We start from the raw sequence: 7,370 nt of genomic DNA, 5'->3' as shown, positions 1-7,370 counted from the left end.
GACTGGATTAAAAAACACAAGCCATCCATTTGCTGTCTGCAAGAAACACACCTGGCTTCAAAAGACAAATTAAAGCTCCAAGTCAAGGGTTGGAAGACAATTTTTCAGGCAAATGGAATTCAGAAGAAAAGAGGAGTTGCAATCTTATTTTCAGATTCATGTGGATTTAAAGCAACTAAAGTCAAAAAAGACAAAGATGGTCACTTTATATTGGTCAAGGGAAAAATACAACAAGAAGACATTTCGATTCTAAATATCTATGCACCCAATTTAAATGCTCCCAGATTCTTGAAACAGACCTTACTCAGTCTGAGCAATATGATATCTGATAATACCATAATAACAGGGAAACTTAACACTCCTCTTACAGAGCTGGACAGATCCTCTAAACAGAAATTAAACAAGGATATAAGAGATTTAAATGAGACCCTAGAACAACTGTGCTTGATAGAGCATATAGAACACTCCATCCCAAAGATAAAGAATATACATTCTTCTCATCACCTCATGGAACATTCTCCAAAATTGATCATATCCTGGGACACAAAACAAATATCAACAGAATCAAAAGAATTGAAATTTTACCTTGAATCTTCTCAGACCATAAGGCACTAAAGGTGGAACTCAACTCTAACAAAAATGCTCGACCCCACACAAAGGCATGGAAATTAAACAATCTTCTGTTGAATAACAGATGGGTGTAGGAAGAAATAAAACAGGAAATCATTAACTTCCTTGAGCATAACTACAATGAAGACACAAGCTACCAAAACCTGTGGGACACTGCAAAAGCAGTTTTGAGAGGAAAATTCATCGCTTTAGATGCCTACATTCGAAAAACAGAAAGAGAGCACATCAACAATCTCACAAGAGATCTTATAGAATTGGAAAAAGAAGAACAATCTAAGCCTAAACTCAGTAGAAGAAAAGAAATATCCAAAATCAAATCAGAGATCAATGAAATTGAAAACAAAAGAATCATTCAGAAAATTAATGAAACAAGGAGTTGGTTTTTTGAAAAAATAAATAAAATAGATAAACCATTGGCCAGACTAACGAGGAATAGAAAAGTAAAATCTCTAGTAACCTCAATCAGAAATGATAAAGGGGAAATAACAACAGATCCCACAGAGATAAAAGAGATCATCTCTGAATACTACCACAAACTCTATGCCCAGAAATTTGACAATGTGAAAGAAATGGATCAATATTTTTAATCACACCCTCTCCCTGGACTCAGCCAGGAAGAAATAGAGCTCCTGAACAGACCAATTTCAAGCACTGAGATCAAAGAAACAATAAAAAATCTTCCAACCAAAAAATGCCCTGGTCCAGATGGCTTCACTCCAGAATTCTATCAAACCTTCAAGGAAGAGCTTATTCCTGTACTGCAGAAATTATTCCAAAAAATTGAGGAAGAAGGAATCTTCCCCAAGACATTCTATGAACCCAACATCACCCTGATACCAAAACCAGGAAAAGACCCAAACAAAAAGGAGAATTTCAGACCAATCTCACTCATGAATATAGACGCAAAAATTCTCAACAAAATTCTAGCCAATAGATTACAGCTTATCATCAAAAAAGTCATTCATCATGATCAAGTAGGCTTCATCCCAGGGATGCAAGGCTGGTTTAATATACGCAAGTCTATAAATGTTATCCACCATATTAACAGAGGGAAAAATAAAGATCACATGATCCTCTCAATAGATGCAGAAAAAGCATTTGATAAAATCCAGCATCCTTTTCTAATTAGAACACTGAAGAGTATAGGCATAGGTGGCACATTTCTAAAACTGATTGAAGCTATCTATGACAAACCCACAGCCAATATTTTACTGAATGGAGTAAAACTGAAAGCTTTTCCTCTTAGAACTGGAACCAGACAAGGTTGTCCTCTGTCACCTTTACTATTTAACGTAGTGCTGGAAGTTCTAGCCAATACAATTAGGCAAGACAAGGAAATAAAGGGAATCCAAATGGGAGCAGAGGAGGTCAAACTCTCCCTCTTTGCTGACAACATGATCTTATACTTAGAGAACCCCAAAGACTCAACCACAAGACTCCTAGAAGTCATCAAAAAATACAGTAATGTTTCAGGATATAAAATCAATGTCCACAAGTCAGTAGCCTTTGTGTACACCAATAACAGTCAAGATGAGAAGCTAATTAAGGACACAACTCCCTTCACCATAGTCTCAAAGAAAATGAAATAGCTAGGAATATACCTAATGAAGGAGGTGAAGGACCTCTATAAAGAAAACTATGAAATCCTCAGAAAGGAAATAGCAGAGAATATTAACAAATGGAAGAACATACCATGCTCATGGATGGGAAGAATCAACATTGTTAAAATGTCTATACTTCCCAAAGCAATCTACCTATTCAATGCCATTCCTATGAAAATACCAACATCGTACTTTCAAGATTTGGAAAAAATGATTCTGCATTTTGTATGGAACCGGAAAAAAACCCGTATAGCTAAGGCAGTTCTCTGTAACAAAAATAAAGCTGGGGGCATCAGCATACCTGATTTTAGTCTGTACTACAAAGCCATAGTGGTCAAGACAGCATCGTACTGGCACAAAAACAGAGACATAGACACTTGGAATCGAATTGAAAACCAAGAAATGAAACTAACATCTTACAACCACCTAATCTTTGATAAACCAAACAAGAACATACTTTGGGGGAAAGACTCCCTATTCAATAAATGGTGTTGAGAGAACTGGATGTCTACATGTAAAAGACTGAAACTGGACCCACACCTTTCCCCACTCACAAAAATTGATTCAAGATGGAAAAAGGACTTAAATTTAAGGCATGAAACAATAAAAATCCTCCAAGAAAGCATAGGAAAAACACTGGAAGATATTGGGCTGGGGAAAGACTTCATGAAGAAGACTGCCATGGCAATTGCAACAACAACAAAAATAAACAAATGGGACTTCATTACACTGAAAAGCTTCTGTACAGGTAAGGAGACAATAACCAAAGCAAAGAGACAACCTACACAATGGGAAAGGATATTTGCATATTTTCAATCAGACAAAAGCTTGATAACTAGGATCTATAGAGAACTCAAATTAATCCACATGAAAAAAGCCAACAATCCCCTATATCAATGGGCAAGAGACATGAATAGAACTTTCTCTAAAGACGACAGACGAATGGCTAACGAACACATGAAAAAATGTTCATCATCTCTGTATATTAGAGAAATGCAAATCAAAACAACCCTGAGATATCATCTAACCCCAGTGAGAATGGCCCACATCACAAAATCTCAAAACTGCAGATGCTGGTGTGGATGTGGAGAGAAGGGAACACTTTGACACTGCTGGTGGGACTGCAAACTAGTACAACCTTTCTGGAAGGAAGTATGGAGAAACCTCAAAGCACTCCAGCTAGACCTCCCATTTGATCCTGCAATCCCATTACTGGGCATCTACCCAGAAGGAAAGAAATCCTTTTATCATAAGGACACTTGTACTAGACTGTTTATTGCAGCTCAATTTACAATTGCCAAAATGTGGAAACAGCCTAAACGCCCACCAACCCAGGAATGGATTAACAAGCTGTGGTATATGTATACCATGGAATACTATTCAGCCATTAAAAAAAATGGAGACTTTACATCCTTCGTATTAACCTGGATGGACTTGGAAGACATTATTCTTAGTAAAGCATCACAAGAATGGAGAAGTGTGAATCCTATGTACTCAATTTTGATATGAGGACAATTAATGACAATTATGGTTATGGGGGGGGAAACAGAAAGAGAGAAGGAGGGAGGGGGTGGGGCCTTGGTGTGTGTCACACTTTATGGGGGCAAGACATGATTGCAAGAGGGACTTTACCTAACAATTGCAATCAGTGTAACTTGGCTTATTGTACCCTCAATGAATCCCCAACAATAAAAAAAAAAAAAAAAGAATATAGGGTGCATCCTCAGCACTGCGCAGAAGCCGAAGTTAGGGCTCTCTGGAATTATTAGTGTAGTGAATCAAGAAAACAGTGTGCCCCGGTTATCACAGATGAATCACAGAGCTACCCGGCAGGTGCGGGTAGGAAGCTCTGAAGATGGAGCTACTGGGGAGTGGTTTATTCTGTGGAAAAACACTTGCGTGTTTTGAACTAGTTTCCTTTTGAGCATATGTCCAACTGTGCACCAAATGGGTGTTTATATCCTAGTCACTTGGCAAAAAATGTTGTCATTGCTTCAGAGAGATCCATTTTAGGCCTGAAGTACGGAGCCAGTAATAGATGGGATTTGGATTTGGTAGTTTGAAGAAATGACCCTACTGCTGATGTAGAGACTTGTTTTGTTGTTGCTGTTCCCCATAATATTATTGCTAGATGAGACTACATTTTTAGACTAGGAGATGAATGTAGAGGCCTCAATCAGTTTGGTTAACCCTGCTCATTGTAAATGAGAACATGTTTATTTCTGTTTAAAGTGGTGAAAAATATTTGGGGCTCTTCCTAATCTCTCCAATGCTCCCTGAATTCTGGAACATATTTCTCCATGTGTTTGAGACAATTTCCAAAGGTCGACCCTTTAAAAATCTTTAAAAGTCCATTTGATGTGAAATGAGAAAAAATGCAAAATTATTATAGGATGTATTTATAGAAATTATGGAATTTCTGCAAGCTTATTATAGAAGACTGGTAGGATAGATGTCAACAAATTGATTTATTTTCATCTTTGGTTAGAAGTGTGATTTTTTTTTAAACTTTCATTGCAGTTTTTGTGTTTTTTCAAACCTTAATAAATGTATTTTACTACAGCTTTCTTGGATACCTAAAAAAAAAAAAAGAAATACTCAAAGTAATAAAAGGAAAAAAACTGTCAGCTAAGAACAATAAACAGCAAAGCTGTCCTTTAGAAACAGAAGAAAGATAATGGCTTTCCCGCACAGAGAAAGGTGGTAGGAGTTCATCACCACTGAAACTACCATATAAGAAATGCTAAAGGGAGTTCTATAAGCTTAAAGAAAGGACACTTAGTAATATGAAAACATGAAAATATAAAATTCACTAGTAAAAGTACATAGTCAAATGTAAAATACAATTTGTACTTGATCAACATGGTTTTGAACTGCTTGGATCTACTCACAGATTTTTTTTCAACCTCTTGAGACAGTAAGACCAGTCCTCCTCTTCTTTCTCTTCCTCAGCCTACTCAACATGAAAATGATGAGAACTGAGGACGAAGATCTTCACAATGATCCACTTCCATATAATCAATAGTAAACACATTTTCTCTTCATTATGACTTGCTTAATAACATTTTCTTTTCTCCAGCTTACTTTATTATAAAGAATACGGTATACTGTGTTTTGTTGTTTTGTATTATGATCAAAATTAAGTTGTTATTAGTTTAAAATAGCCTGTTATAATTATAAGGCATTTTAAGTAATCCTCATGGTAACCAAAATGCAAAAAAAAAAAAAAAACTATAATAGATGCACAAAAGACAAAGAGTAAGGAATCAAAACACACCACTATAAAAAATCATCTAACCACAAAAGAAGGCATCAAAAGAGGAAGAAAAGAATAAAATATCATAAAAGAACATCAAGGAAATCATTAACGAATGGCAGTTATGAGGGCTTACCTATCAATAATTACCTTGAATTTAATTGGATTAAATTCCAATCAAAGACGACATAGAGGGCCTGAACCCCTATGAGGAAGGAAGTCAGAGTCCTATATGCTTCTTTTCCTATCTTTCTTCCTCTGATTTCTTTTCTCATATGTACTAGGGTATAACATGGAATCCTCTGATTTGAACCTCTAGTATGATAGGATGTGGCTTAAATCCTGGCTAGCCACCAAAAAGGACTGCTCTTTCAGTGAGTTGAACTTCTACAGGAAAGAGAATTGAAGTCGGAGAGAAATAGATAATTACTTTTGTGATTCCATCATGTGGAACACTTCCAATACCAACTTCTCCTGCCATATGGGTCTGTGCTAGGCTATCATTATGTTGCTGTTAGCTGGGGGTGGCAGTGGCTGTGACAGGCACTGTGGGCAATATTCCCATGTTATTGGCCTTGGCCATCAAGCCCAAACTCTGTTACCTGATTCAACCTGCTCATCACCAGCCTCCCACTGGCTGATCTGCTCTACTGCAACCTTCTCCAGCCCCTCTCTGTGGAGACCTATCTCTACCTGCACTGGCACACTGGTGCCACCTTCTGCAGGGTATTTGGACTCCTTTCTGCTTCCAACTCTGACTCCATTTTCACATTCATTGCACTGGGACGCTACCTCTTCACTGCCCACCCTAAGCTCTGCCCTGAGTTTTCAGTGTGAAGGGGATTGTGCTGGCATTCGTGAGCACCTGAGTTGTGGGTGGAGCCAGTTTTGTCCTCCTCTGGTCTATCACTATATTAGTACCTGTAGTCAGCACCTGAAGCTTTGACTGCATCTGAGGCAGGCCTTACATCATCATCCTCATGGTTACCTACTTTATGCTTGGGCTGAACAGTGTTGGTATCTTCTATTGTCTCATCCACCACCAGGTGATATGAGCAGCACAGTGCTGCAGTAATACAAGCTGAGGCAGGCAAGTGTCCTCTCCAAGCTGAGGCAGGCAAGTGTCCTCTCCAGACAAGGCCGTGCCTGGTCTTTTCCAGGAGCTGGACAGCAGGCTGGCATCAGGAGGGTCCAATGAGAGGACTTCATCTGAGCCAGTCAGCACTTCCAGTGCTGCCACCATCCAGACCCTGGAAGGGGACTTGTTCAAAGAAGGAGACAAAAGCAACAGTGAAGTGGCTAAGCAGAAGGCAGAGAGAGGCCCTCCAGAAACGTATTCCAAGGACTGGCCCACTAAAGGAGCCCAAGAGCTCAGGACTCTTCCTCTGAGTTTTGGGAGGTTACTCAGATGTGTTTTGTTGTGTTCCTCTGCTTCGCCCTGAGCTACATATCCTTTTTGCTACTCAACATTTTGGACACCAGGGTTGAGGCTCCCTGGGTGGCTCACACATTTGCTGCCAACCTCCCTGGCTTAATGGTTGGATCAACTCAGTGTTCTATGTAGCCATAAACTGCCAATTCTGGCAAGCATACAGCCCTTAAAACTGGGGCCCCAGAGTTTCCATAGGTTTTGTTAGAACCTGTCTCCTAAGTCCAGGACTGTTTTCTCCAGAACCAAAGTGGCCAGCTGACTTGTGAATAGGTGAAAGTAAGACTTGTGGGAATTTTCACAGACATCAACTCCCCAACCCCCCAACCAAATGTCTTCATCCTTTCCTCAACGTTTTAGCCCTAGGCTGCCCAAGTAGTATTATTGTTTATTAATAAATTAATTCTATACTTTAAAAAAAGACATAGAGTGGCTGAATGGATTAATAATAAAA

At 38.7% G+C, this 7,370-nt stretch overlaps 1 pseudogene; it reads left to right on the top strand.

Annotated features, from left to right (window-relative positions):
* The first annotated feature begins 5,932 nt into the window (after positions 1 to 5,932).
* On the top strand, positions 5,933 to 7,124 carry LOC128589713 (G-protein coupled receptor 84-like; annotated as a pseudogene).
* The last annotated feature ends 246 nt before the right edge of the window (positions 7,125 to 7,370 follow it).

Source organism: Nycticebus coucang, chromosome 7 (genome assembly GCF_027406575.1).
Source record: "Nycticebus coucang isolate mNycCou1 chromosome 7, mNycCou1.pri, whole genome shotgun sequence".
Taxonomy (NCBI): Eukaryota; Metazoa; Chordata; class Mammalia; order Primates; family Lorisidae; genus Nycticebus; species Nycticebus coucang.
Note: the sequence above shows the minus strand (reverse complement) of the source record. Positions and strands in the feature narration are given on the sequence as shown.